Below are 15131 nucleotides of genomic sequence, written 5' to 3' on the forward strand. Positions count from 1 at the left end.
AAAAATTATGCTCTATATGTATAATATGAATTGTAATGCATTCTGCTGTCATATATAACAAATTAGAATGAAAAATAAATAAAAGAAAAAAATAAAAGAAAAAAAATTTTGGAAAAGGAAAAAGTAGATTTTTCATCTACTTTCTTTGTGAGCATTCTTCCACCTTTGTGTCTTTATTTTATTCTCACTGATCCTAAACTTCCCTCCAAGATTCTATTGCAACCATTTCACATGTAATCTCTCTCTTTCTCTCTCCATCTCCCCACCCTGTCTCCCCCGCACCCAGACATTATACTAGCTTATTGGGACATCTAGCTTGACAAACAAATTCTAACTTGACAGTTTTATTGACCTACATCTATTCCTTAATATCTGACCTCTATATTAGGTCAGTGTGGGGTTAACATCTATTTATCAGGATAAATCTTCCAAGTACCTGAAAGAAATTTCAGAGTATTCCATTTGAAAATATGTCAATATATTTTAGACACCTCCACTCTGTAAAAAGTAATTTTTAAAATTCAAATAAACTTTTATTTCTTGATTATCTAACAATGTAGTCTAGTTAAAACAAAATCTTGGACTTTCTTGATGGGACTTATCATTATAAAAGAAATATTTATATCTTTCCAAAAGCTATATGTTAAAATCCTAACCCCCAAAGTGATGGTTTTGGGGAGTTGGGGTCTTGGAGAGGTGATTAGGACATGAAGGTAAAGCCCTCATGAATAGTTTTAATGTCCTTATAAAAAAGACCCCCTTATAAAAGAGAGCCTCACCTTTCTGACACACCAGGATTCATCAGGAAAACAGCACTCTATGAACCAGGATGCCAGTCCTCACCAGATTGAATTTTATTGCAAACCCTCAAACATTGGGAAACAAATTTGTTTTCCATAGACCAACCCAAGTAATGAAAATTTGTCATAGCAGCCAGAATGGACCAAGATAACCACTGAAACACATCACTACAGAGGAAATCTTTCCAGAGATATCAGTATAAGAGAATAAAAAGACATATATATTTTTGAGAAACAATTTTATCTTCAAATGTAGTAACATTAAATATATGGACTCTATAACAATGTTCATAATTGCTTACATTTGAATAAACTTCTAAGGTAAAAAGAAAGGCCCACTTTAATAATATCAATATTTTTTTATTAAGTGCCTACTGTTTCAGATATATCGATATATATTATTCATATTTATCTTCCAATATGTTTTGTATATTAAGATTGCATTCTTATATTACAAGAGCAAATTGAGGCTCAGAGGGATTATAGTTTAGTTAATAGGTTAGTTAAAATGTGGTAAAGTTTTGATGAAAACTCAAGTTGGCTTGTAAATTCTGTTCTGAATTTCAGTTCACTATGGTGATGTGTAAACTCTTGGCATAGATAATATTTTGACTACATTATGATATGATTTTTAAAGTCTACTAAACTGAAACAAAAATTCCAGTGAGAATTCACACTGTTGAAGATGATAGTCACATACTCGGAGTGTAAAAAGCACAGATTTTTTTTTAAATTTATTTTTTATTTTATTTTTTTCATCTTTCATACATTTAATTCAAGTGAGTTACGCACTTCCATTTTTACCCCAAATACAAATTGCAGAATCACATCAGTTACACATTCACAATGTTTACATAATGCCATATTAGTGACTGTTGTATTCTGCTTCCTTTCTTATCCCTTACTATCCCCCCTCCCCTCCCCTCCCATCTTCTCTCTCTACCTCATCTGTTGTTGTTCAGTTCTCTCCCTCCCCCCCCCATTTCCCCTCACAACCTCATATATGTGATTTCGTATAACGATGAGGGTTTCCTTCCGTTTCCATGCAATTTCCCTTCTCTTTCCCTTTCCCTCCCATCACTCATCTCAGTTTAATGTTAATCTTTTCCTCATGCTCTTTCCCCCTGCTCAGTTCTTAGTTGCTCTCCTTAAATCAAAGAAGACATTTGGCATTTGTTTTTTAAGGATTGGCTAGCTGCACTTAGCATAATCTGCTCTAATGCCATCCATTTCCCTGCAAATTCTATGATTTTGTCATTTTTTAGTGCTGCATAATACTCCATTGTGTATATATGCCACATTTTTTTTATCCATTCATCTATTGAAGGGCATCTAGGTTGGTTCCACAGTCTAGCTATTGTGAATTGTGCTGCTATGATCATTGATGTGGCAGTATCTCTATAGTATGCTCTTTTAAGGTCCTCAGGGAATAGTCCGAGGAGGGCGATTGCTGGGTCAAATGGTGATTCCATTCCCAGCTTTCCCAGGAATCTCCATACTGCTTTCCATATTGGCCGCACCAATTTGCAGTCCCACCACAATGTACAAGTGTACCCTTTTCCCCACATCCTCGCCAGCACTTATTGTTGTTTGACTTCCTAATGGCTGCCAATCTTACTGGAGTGAGATGGTATCTTAGGGTGGTTTTGATTTGCATTTCTCTGACTGCTAGAGATGGTGAGCATTTTTCCATGTACTTATTGATTGATTGTATGTCCTCTTCTGAAAAGTGTCTGTTCAGGTCCTTGGCCCATTTGTTGATTGGGTTATTTGTTATCTTATTTTTTAATTTTTTGAGTTCTTTGTATATTCTGGAAATTAGGGCTCTATCTGAAGTGTGAGGAGTAAAGATTTGTTCCCAGGATGTAGGCTCCCTATTTACTTCTCTTATTGTTTCTCTTGCTGAGAAAAAACTTTACAAAAAATATCACTTTAAAATCGAAACAAGCTTGGCTGAGTTTACAATTGCATTTAAAGAACTTCTATGTTCTTTGTGATACATATGATCCATTATTGTTTCTTTCTTAGAATTAAAATATCTCTTTGAACAATCATTGTTTCTTCCTTAGAATTAAAATACCTCTTTAAAAATTCTTACAATAATCCAGTATGGTGGCGCATGCCTATAATCTCAACTGCTGGGGAGGTGGAGGCAGGAGTATCACAAGTTCAAAGCCAGCCTCAGCAAAAGTGAAGCACTAAGTAAAGGTCTTTCAGTGAGACCTTGACTATAAATAAAATACAAAACAGGGTTAGGGATGTGGCTCAGTGGTCAAGTGCCCTGAGTTTAATCCCCAATACCAAAAAAAAAATTCTTAAAATATTTAAGAACACTTGATTATGACCACCGTGATTCAGTTTGTCTATTTGTTTAAGAAATATTGAAATTTAATAATGTATTGCTTAATTTTTTGTTATTAGTTTTGATAATACAATATCTTTCTGTATATTTTCTTCCAAATTAAAAAGTGTAATGTGTGCTCTGTGTTCCTGTCACTATTATTATTGCTGCTGAAATGATTAGTTTAATCCAGCATGCATTTATGAGCACATGTCACCTGCCAGAAGCAGAGCTAGACCACTGAATATAAATATAAAGCAAACAAGATGGCCCTTGGCATCCATAAAATGTAGGTTAGATTCTAGTACATTGTATATAATGTCAGTTTAGAAGGCCTTTTTTTAAAAAATTTCAATGATCAATGATGATGAGCTAAGCTACTGATAATAGGACTAGTCAAAATTATAATTAACTTTTTTTTTCAGAGTAAATATACCTAAACCAACTAGGGTTATCTGTTAGATGAGATTTTGAGGAAGTGCTCTTTGCTCTATTTCTCACCATGCTTGATGTTCACTACCTGCAGTCTCGTGTCTCTTGATTTTTACTTACATCCATGTTGTCTTCTGTCTGTGGTCCCATGATTCTACTTCATGATCTTTGTGATCTTTATAATTATCTTATTCTGCTTTTTGATAAATAGGGTTGGCTGTTTGCAGTGTACTATTCCAAATTCTTCAGAATTATTCTCTCTTATTAATAATATTTCCACTTCTACTTACTCCCATGAAGAATCCCATTAAAATACAGACAAATTAGTCATTTATTTTGTTTCTTGATAATGATTGTATTTCTGGTACTAAAGACATCCTCTCCTGTCTCCATTTCCTTTCCAGGATAATATGAAAATCCTACCCTGTTAGGGGGAGGGGGAGAAAGAAGAAAAGAGAGAGAGGAGACAGAGAGAGAAAGACAGACAGAGAAATATTGATTTACGTTGTTAAGCAAAATTATAATTGCCATACAATGTAAATGGACTAAGAATTTCACACCACAATGATAAAATTTAACAGCTGGCTTCTTTAAGAGATGATTTATGATTTACATTGATTATAATGTCACTATCATGTTGCATTGCATTACATTTAAACCAAAAAAAAAGGAAAACAAAACACATTAGTTTGGCATTTTAAAAAGCAATGTTCTTGTTTTATCTTTCAGCCCAAGAACTTGCCAGTCAAGATGAAAAAATTCTTCTAATGGAATCCAGCTTGAAAGCTACTCAAGAGCAGCTAACTGAGCAAATAGCAGAAACAGTTCACCAAGAACAGAACAGTAGAAAACCCCAGGCAGAGCTGAAGACAGTGACAGAAGGGATTATTGCTTCTGAAGAAGAAAAAAAATGATTACAAGTGAGTTGCTTTTTAGTATTTCAGAAAGTTTTACTTTAGATACTGAAATCAAGTCAATAGTTTTGACTTTTGTTATTAAATATTTAACTCTGTCTTGCCAAAGGTTATGAGTATATGTGCTAGTTTATACAATATATTGTTTATTCCAAAATAGAAAAACTTTAAACTACTTTAAATTTGCAACGTTTATTAACTGAAGTAGAACATGTTGAAAATTATAACACTCCTATTCCAGATTCTGGGTAATGATGTGGCAGTCAACTTTCTTATTAACTACCAAAAAATGTTCAAGGTAGATGCAAGAGAAAGAATACACTGTGCTTCTGTAGAACCTATCTGCCAGTGGCCTTCTCATCTTTCTCCTTTTGGAGTCCAAAGGTTACATATGTCTCTTGTTGCCTTCCTTCTTTTTGTTAAAGTAGCTGCTCTAAGCAAGACACTATTAAATTGAGAGACCTTTAGAGGAGATGTTTTGGTCAGACCATCAAGGCATGGAAGGACTATGAAGAATAGTAATAAACATCTATGCCTATTTTTCAAACCTTCATGAAAAATGATTCTTAGTGAAACATTTTTAGGTATTAATTTCTATTTTGATCTTTCAAGTATTAATGTAATGAATATATATATATATATATATATATATATATATATATAATATAATGTTTTCAGATTTTATCATTTGTTTTTCAAATGAATGTTAAAGAAATTTTGTGTTCCTATACTTTTCTGTGCTTTCTGCCCTTCTTTGATTTTATTAGTTGGATATTTTAAAAAATGATGAAAATATCATAGCTAACATCAGTACCTTCTCTCCTCTTTTTTTTTTCAAAAAATTCACACTTTGTTCATTGAACCTTGATTGAATTAAATAACCACAGATAGGAAAAAAAAACAACAAACACACATATAAACTTTTTTTTCCCCTCCTGTCACTCATACCTTTGAACATAGTCCTGAGGTCAAAACTAAAATGTGTATTTGATATTAACTGATCTTTAGAAGTTAGATTCTAAACTCGCATAACTTACTGAAAATCTTGATATGACTACTTAAAATAATAATTTATAAATCTTACTAATAAAATGAAAATGGAAATTTTTAGGTTGGTTCAGGAGAAATGTATTTCTCTTTTTGAATCTACAGGTTTCATATTAGAATATTCTAAAATTATTCTAAAAATCAATATTGACATTTTACATGTTTCTAAATAAAATTATATAGCCTGATAAAATCCGCTTGCCATTAATGTACCAGATGCCTGAATTTAGACAACAAAAAGAAACACATCTAGCAATTATCAAAAGGTAGAAATTGGCACTAAGGACTAAAAGTATATTAGGATAAGTTTCCTTGAGGAAGGTTAAAGTAGTCTACTATTGTTATAAATATTATGATCCTTTAAATCAAGCTAAATTAAGCCAAATCATTACAGAAATTATGTGCTCAAAATATACTTAGAAATACATAATGGTTGTGACTATTATTATAAAGCTAATGATATATTTGATATAAACTTAATATTACTAAAATACTTCTTTTTTCCCCTCATAGGTAGATAAAACTTTTAAGGCTTATTTTTAGCACACTCACAAAATATCTTATTTTTATCTGAAAACTGGCATAATAATCTGTTTCTGATTGTGGCTTTTATATGTAAATAAATCACCAGTGATTCATCTAGATAAAATATAATTAAAGGTTAGACTTATATTCTGTAAACTTGATCTGTGCTTATCTATTTTATTTGCCAAAATAGCTAGATTGTAAAATAAAGTAGAATATCCCTTCTTAATATGAAAGTTCTGGAGAGATACACAAATATCAGCTAAGGTTTAAGAAGAGTTAGAATTGCAAAAGTTTTTTTTTTTCTTTGTATATTCTTTTTTTTAATTTTATTTTTTTATTGGTTATTCAAAACATTACAAAGATTTCAGAATCACATCGGATACACATCCACATTTTTACATAATACCATAATAGTAACTGTTTGACCCACCATTTGACCCAGCTATTGCCCTTCTCGGACTATTCCCTGAAGACCTCAAAAGAGCGTACTACAGGGATACTGCCACATTGATGTTCATAGCAGCACAATTCACAATAGCTAGACTGTGGAACCAACCCCGATGCCCCTCAATAGATGAATGGATAAAAAAAATGTGGCATTTATACACAATGGAGTACTACGCAGCACTAAGAAATGACAAAATCATGGAATTTGCAGGGAAATGGATGGCACTAGAGCAGATTATGCTTAGTGAAGCTAGCCAATCCCTAAAAAACAAATGCCAAATGTCTTCTTTGATATAATGAGAGCAACCAAGAACAGAGCAGGGAGGAAGAGCAGGAGGAAAAGATTAACATTAAGCAGAGTCATGAAGTGGGAGGGAAAGGGAGAGAAAAGGGAAATTGCTTGGAAATGGAAGGAGACCCTCATTGTTATACAAAATTACATATAAGAGTTTGTGAGGGGAATGGGAAAAAAATAAGGAGAGAAATGAATTACAGTAGATGGGGTAGAGAGAGAAGATTGGAGGGGAGGGGGGATAGTAGAGGATAGGAAAGGTAGCAGAATACAACAGTTACTATTATGGTATTATGCAAAAGTATTTTTAAAATCTAACTATTTGTGTCAGCTTAACAATTAAGTATCTTAAAAGTTATAAATTATAAATATTATTATGCCATGTTAAGATAAGATGTTCTTAAATTTTAAAGAGACTGAAAAAATTATCATGCTCAATAATGATGGTTTTCTAAGAAAAACAAGTTCACATTTCCTTTTAAGAACAGTTTAACATTGCATTGTCTGTGGATATGCTGACAGGCTAGATCAAAGTGGGTAAACCTGAAAAAAAAAAAACAACTATTTAAAGATAAAATCCTAGCCCTTTGGGATTAACAAACAACAACAACAAAATGTTTATTTTTCCCTAGCTCAAACAACAGGTGGCAGAAATTGATCAAATTAGCCAATTAATTCAGTTTTGGACAGAACCAGATACTGTAGTACCACCAGTTCATAGTCAGGTGTCATAGGGAATTCCAGCATTGTAGTTAGTTCACAGAACCAGTAATCCCTTATTTGGAAAATTCTGGACTTTAAATGGTGCAAGGTGAAATGTATAGAGCCTGAAGTTGTGGTTAAAGACTTGAGTAGTTTCTGAGGTTTGGCAATCACAACAGAATTTTGCTGCAGAGATCTGAGGATTTCACTAGAAAACAGCATTCTGGGACCTTTTATTTTAAATAAGAGAAATGTTTCTTGAAATTATTTTTAAGTTATTTTATTAAAAAAAGAAAGAATAAAAAACCTGAACCATGATTGTTCTAAAATATGTTGGATACAGTTATAAACAAAACTAGAATTTATATTTTTCAGGCATCTGCTGCAATTTGAAATAAATGTCAGGATCTGATATTTATCTTTAATGGTGATAATGCATCTGAGAGTTTTTTGGCAAATAATACTCTCAAAATGACTCCGTTCATTCATTGACTTTGGAATAGTTATCCAGAATTAGCTAGGTCTTCCACCACCAAAACTTTTTAACAGGCTATGTTGTTTCATAAATAAATATGAAATAATTGAAAAAGAAGCATGCAAAGTTTGGGTAACTTAAAGAAAACTTTTTAAAATATTAAATTGTGAAACTTAGCATTTTGTTTCTATAAAGTAGAATTTTTGAAGAATATATAGGATTTAGCCTTTATATCTGCCCTCCTCTTTTTGAAGTAAATGTAAGAGAACACATACCATCCACTCAGTATAAGACTGTTACACTTGAAAGATTTGTTCTGAATGTCCAGTGGGAACCTGGAAATCATAATAATTTGTAGTATCGATTTAGTGAAGCTATGCAGCTGGGGCCTCTGGTGAATAGACAGGAGTAGACATTTTATTGATTAACTTTTACAGTCATATTTTCAAGACTCTGCTGCAACATAATTTTCACTTCCCAGCTTTGTGTTGCTGCATCATGAAACTTGGATTCTTCTCCCTTAACATTAACCCACTTGAGGAAAAAAGTATGGGCATGTCTTGCCAGGGTTGTGTTCTGCAGAGATGCATAAAACTTTCTGGAATATGATTTTTCTCAAGCACTATTCTACCACAAACAGTAGAAAGAAACTATCTGCTTATAGCAGTTTTGGGAAATATCATTATGGCATCTATTTGGTAATTAAGCTTCTTCATATTTTTCTCATTCTTTTAATGTTTAGGAATTTTAATGTGCCTACATTAAATTCATGCATGTAACTATCAAAATGAGTTCTTGTGATAGCTTTGTTTTTATTTATTTATGCTTTAGATCTTACTAAATGTAAACAACAGAAGAAAATATATTGTAATAATAGTTTATGATTTGTCTTAAATGAAAGATATTAAATACTAAATCGTTTGGGCTAATATTTCAAAATATGGAAATGTGAATATATTCCTTTTGGATATATTTACTATATATACATATATATATATATATATATATATAGTCCTGTGAAAGATTTTTTTATATATTTAAGCAAAACTGTTACATTCACATAGATGAACCTATTGCAGATATTTTGTGCAAAATTGGATGTTTATTTACTTCAAGTTCCTCATTACTTTGAATTTTTTATTCCTAGAACAAACTACAAATTTTGTACTCTGAATATGTGGAGAATATTTCACTGTAATTTTATGTAAAAAGTAGTGATACATATTTAAACATTAGATTGGATTTAATTTTTTTTAATTGCTATTTCTTTTTTTAACTCCTATCTTTACATTTCTTGTGTTTCTCACTTTTAAAGATCCAATGTGAGAATAAATTGTTCCTAACATAAATTTCAGGAGCTTTATGTCACAGCACAAATCAGGAGACATGGAATACAATTAAATAGACCAAAAATTAATCGACCAGTTTTGACAGTTAAATAAGATAATTCATATTTCATGAAGTTTATGCTAATTCTAGTTCATTTTAGGAATTTATTTTTACTCCAGATGATTGATAACAGAGAATGTGGTTCTAAAAATTGATAGATTTGATTTAGAATGTATACAAAGCATTTTAAGCTTATGATTTACTTCTTGTTTAATTCAAAATGAAAAAAATTGGGTAATACATCCAATCTTATTATTAAATGGGTGAAACATTTTCTCATTTCATTGAATATTAGTTTTTCATGATACTCAATAAGTTTATTGTTTGTTTTCTATGGATTTACAAAAATATCACCATTGAGAATTGCTTTGTTTTTTATTTCTTCCATTAAGCATTCATTTAGTTCATAAAAGTTAATGAGCATTTCTCTGGGTAATCTGTACGTAAAGACTTGTTTGTTGAAGTTCCACAATGACCACTATTAATACAGCATCTTAATACTTTTCAAGATTTTTTAGTTAACTTGCTTATATATAAGTATGTTTTCTACACTAATGAAATAAATATTTTTTAAATATCTAGGAATGAATTATCTATTTCATATTAGAATAATGAATATAATAATGTATAAAAAATAAAAATTATTTTTATAGCTTTGTAGCTTTTTAAATGAAAGACTCTTACCTGCATAATCAAGTTTTAAACTTATCAAAATAAGGAGCACAATTAAGACAGATCAAGGAATAAACATAAAATACAAAAACTCTGAGTTGAGATTGATTTCAACGTAATCCTGTAGAGGAATCCCCACTTATTGATCAATTTTAAAGTCCATGCATAGAACTTACAAAGATAAAGTAAGCAAGGTCAGATAATCAAAGCATTTAAATAGTAAAAACAGCAACTGCCACTGTAGACTGCTAAAATAAATCTATAATACAAATAGCTTTAGTAAAAAGTTGATGAGCAGCTGATCTTCCTATTGAATTCTGATACTGTTCAGTGACCACACTGGGAAAAGGATTGGGAGAAATTCCTTACAGATTAATATTGAGTGAGATGTGGCAGGGTTTCATTTTGAACATGAAGGCATTACAGGTGTGAGAGTATAGACATCTTTAAGAGGTGTCATGAAGTGAAGATGTTTAATGTGGTTGAAAATGGACATCCATACATAATATCATCAACAAGTCATAGAAGTGCTTTCTTAATTGTTTCAAGAAATTGTTTGAATGTGCTTAAACATAGAATGTGCTCTATCAATGAAAGTGTAGAAAGTTGACTTTGCACTAAAACAATAGTGTAAGCATTTTTCAAAGTAAGTTGATATCTTTCTATAAACATTCTACAAAAATTCCTATCATTAATATATATTAAACGTATCATATAATTATGTGATGGTAGTTTTCAGTCCTGTGCAAAGGTAAAAAATTAATTACCGAACAGGGGATGGAAAAAAAACACTCAGGGAAACTCTATGGAAATGGAACACTCTTTTTATTTTATTGTATTTTATTTTAGTTTTATATGGGCACAATGTCTATTTCTTTTCATGTGGTGCTGAGGTTCGAACCCAGTGCCTCACACATGTTGGGAAAGCCCTCTATCACTTAGCTACAACTCCACCCCTAAATGAAACACTCTTGCTGTGACTCCCATTTGAAACTTTGTAGGATTTGAAGAGTCCTCTTTTCAATGAGAGTGATTGAATTCTATTGGATTACTTTTATATTGGGCTTTAGTGAAGTCCAATGGGAATTTTCGGTTTATAGGTCTGTGACCATCACAATTAGGTTTTACACTTCAAATGTCCTTTCTTAGAAAATTTGAGTTTAACTTTTTCTACTTCGTGAGAAGTCTTCATAGCTATAACGAAGTTTTGTAGAGAAATAAATTATTTAGCATAAGTAAAAGTATTTGTATTGTATTGTGGAACAAAGAAATTCATCACTCAAAATGGACAATAATGTGATTTAATTACTGCCTAACTTTTTCTCAGGTTCCCATAGGTGTCATCCTTACGTCATTATCTGTTTTTGTATCCTCTAAATTCATCCAAATGCTGATTACATGAATAACATTATGTATTGACAATAGGATTTTCCATACACATTTTTATGCCAGTAATTTCTGATGGAATGTTACCATAGTCTCCTAGTAATTTGCTTTTTAAATATTTTTTTTAGTTGTAGATGGACACAATATCTTTATTTATTTATTTTTATGTGGTGCTGGGGATCGAACCCAGTGCCTCCCATGTGCAAGCAAGTCGAGTGTTCTACCACTGAGCTGCAGGCCCAGCCCTCCCCTAATAATTTTAATGTGGTAGTTAAATCTTCAAAAAATTATTGATTGATTTTACTTTGTTTAAAAAACATTTCTAAATCAGACACCTTATAAATAGCCTAAGCACTGAGTTATTTTAATCCATTTTCTTAGAGAATAGAGAAGAAAAAATCAGAATGGAGATTGGTTATATTTAAGGCAAAATTTCCACATTAAAATGAAATACAAAAAAATCAGACTCAGGGCTTGAAAGTTGTATAACTTCAGCTTAATTTTTTCATTCCTTTTTACCATAATAAATAGTTATTTACAATCATTTTAGTCTCTGTGTTTGCTGTATGAATTGCTGATTGCAGCAATTTTAATGGTAAAATTGTGAAACAATATTCATAGTTGTCAGAAAAAGGTCATTCTATTTGCATTCATTAGGAACCCAGAGGACCATGCAGTGTGTGTTTCCTTTGGGATGTTGCAGCTATTGATTTATATACAGCTGTAGGAAAAATTAATTAGGATTATATTTCACTTATTACTGCAGGCTGTATATTAAGAAACAAAAAACACTTTGTGTTAGAAAGTTGAACAAAAAGTAACCTAAATGGAATCATTGTTTCTTAAATCACAACTACTTTATCATGTAATTTTACTTTCATAATGTGGTTAAAGGCTTAGTGCATTTGTGGAAATTTAATTAGCACTTTGAGAAATGAGTGCTTTAGTAAATATTCTATAATGATAATGATATCTGAATTAAGCAAAAGAGACATTTTCCCCTTGTTAATTGAAACTTTCCTTTCTCTGAGCTAAGTTGGTATGGACCTGTGTCTTCTAGAGTTTGCAAGTACCAGGAAGCTTCACCATGAAAGAGTTAAATCCAAAAACAAAGCTGGCACCCAGACCAGGTGAATAGATTTCAGAAATGAGAGACTGAGAAGTGAAAGAACCAGAGAAAGACTCTCAGTTTTTAAACTTTCAGTCTCAGAAACTGTATGTAATTAGGTTCTTCTTTGAACTTAACACAGCAACTGAACTAGAATGTGTTGTATCAACGATATCCTCAGTTAGTGTGATAAGATTAGGCTTCAGGTTGTTTAAAAAAATATATTTGGCCTCTTTCTATGAACAGCATACATACTCAAGTGGAAAATAATTGAAGGCAGTACTCTGCATTGTTTATATGTGACACATGTTTGAGATTAATCAAGCCCATAGATATTATTGGTATTTCTTAGATGTCATGAATGGAGTTTATAAAAGACCAACAGCTAAACTGAGTCTAAGTCTAGTTTTCTTTATATTTATAGATTAAATATCTTCTATGTTATCCCCCCCCCGCCACCAACACCAATACTCAATTATGGCTATAAGGATCTATTCCTGAATATACCTGATGGAACACAGATTAGATTAACATTGTCTTTTGTTTTTGTTTCAAATGTTCATAGTTCCTTCAAGAGAAGGTAGTTTTTATCTTGAACAATATGTGACTCTGTCTTTCTAGAGTGATAACTCAATGCTTTCCACCTTGGGACATTTTAAATTGGGTTGCAAAAATTGCAGAAGGTAATTATGCAAGATTTATTACAAATGATTTTTATAGTGAATCTATTTTCACATAATGGTGTGTGTTAGACCGAAAATGAGTTAACTAAAAATTTTATAAAACTCATGGAAGTCTTAATGGCTAAAATTTTGAATTACTTTCTTAATTAAAATAAAAATATTTGAACTTTATTTCTTAGGAAATTTTACAGAACAAACTATGTATTTATCCAAAATTTATTGAAAAGGAAACTATTTAAAAATATTTCTTTAAGGTTGTAAGGGACACAAGAGCTTAGATAGAGTTCCTCACCATGAGGTGTTCATAAGACAACAGGTAGAAAATTCATGGGAAGATGTTCAAAACATTAGGCAATATATAACATGCCCTTAATTTTAAAGGAAAACAACAGTGTTATATGAGCAATGAGTAAAGTCTTCCTTTTATAAGGAGTATTAAAGACATAATAATAATTGGGAACTATTAATTTGGGATATGTAAATATTTGACAGTATATTTTACATGGTTACTAAGACTAAAAAGCAAAATCAGAATGATGGGAAAGTGCACTGTGATCTCGAAAATGGTGAGCAATTAATTTTGTAGGGAATATTAGAATGTTGGGCAGATTGAAATTACATCATGGGTGGTCTTCAATGCTAATTTTGTAATTTGCTTAGAAGCAATATGGGGAGATTGTAAAGAGTGGTGAATAGACTGAGGATATTGCTTAGTTGTAGAGTGCTTGTCTTGCATGCACAAGACCCTGGATTCAAATCCCAGCATCACTTAAAAAAAAGTGATAAACAGAGACTGTGGAAATGATCACAGTAATACTAGAAAAGCAATAATCTCTCATCTTTTTCCTATAACATTTCAACTGGCTTATTCCTAAGTATCCTTAAAAAAATTAACTTTTACTTTTTTTTTCTTTCTTTTGCCAGACTTATCAACACTATCTGTGCTGTCATGGCACCAGATGAATGCTGGTATAGTACATGTTTTACCTTGGTATGCCTATTGAATAATCTTAAAGACTTCCTCTAATGGTTAGAATTGTGTTCATTACTGTCTTCCTGAACTATTATAGGCATGACACCTTGGTTAAAGATTAGAAAATCGTGGATAAAGAAAATGAATTTAGCTGTGTCTGGTATAATATGTTGCCACCTAGTGAAACACACTGAGTTGCTGGACTGCCCCCTACCATCTACTGAAAATACTAAAGAAAACATTGAATTTTGTCAAAACTGTTTTGTAGTACCAATCCTTCACTTATAGCAAATATATATGCCTCTGACAATCCATCGTAGACTGGGAGAAATGAGTTAGTTAGGTCAATGTAACCTTTATTGAGATTAGATGGAGGTTAGGAGAGATACAAGTGTCAAAATATTAAGTATTTTGTGCTGTTTAATTTCATCATAAATATTGAGTTATTAAAGAAAGGAAAAGTAGATAAAAGGGGTGATATCTTCAAAGTTTTTTGAGATCTTCACAGCATGGTGACTGTAGTTAACAATAATATGCTGTATACTTCTAAATTGCTAAGAGAATAAGTTTCAGATGTTCTTATCACAAAAGATGAGCTGGGCATGGTGGCACACTCCTCTGTAATGCCAATGGCTCAGGAGGCTGAGGAGGGAAGAATGCAAGATCAAAGCCAGCCTCAGCAATTTACAAGGCCCTAACCAACTTTGTGTAAGACCCTATCTCAAAAAATAAATAAATAAAATAGAAAGGGCTGGGGAGGTGGCTGAGTTGTTTAACACCCTTGGGTTCAAAATGATTACCAAAATAAATAAATAAAAATGCAGGTATTGACAAGTATTTGAGATAATAGATATGCTAGTTTCATTTAAGCATTGCACATTGCATACATTTATCATTTTTTTGTACTCCATGAATACACACACACACTCCCCCCCCACACAC

Source organism: Callospermophilus lateralis, unplaced genomic scaffold (genome assembly GCF_048772815.1).
Source record: "Callospermophilus lateralis isolate mCalLat2 unplaced genomic scaffold, mCalLat2.hap1 Scaffold_130, whole genome shotgun sequence".
NCBI classification, from domain to species: domain Eukaryota; kingdom Metazoa; phylum Chordata; class Mammalia; order Rodentia; family Sciuridae; genus Callospermophilus; species Callospermophilus lateralis.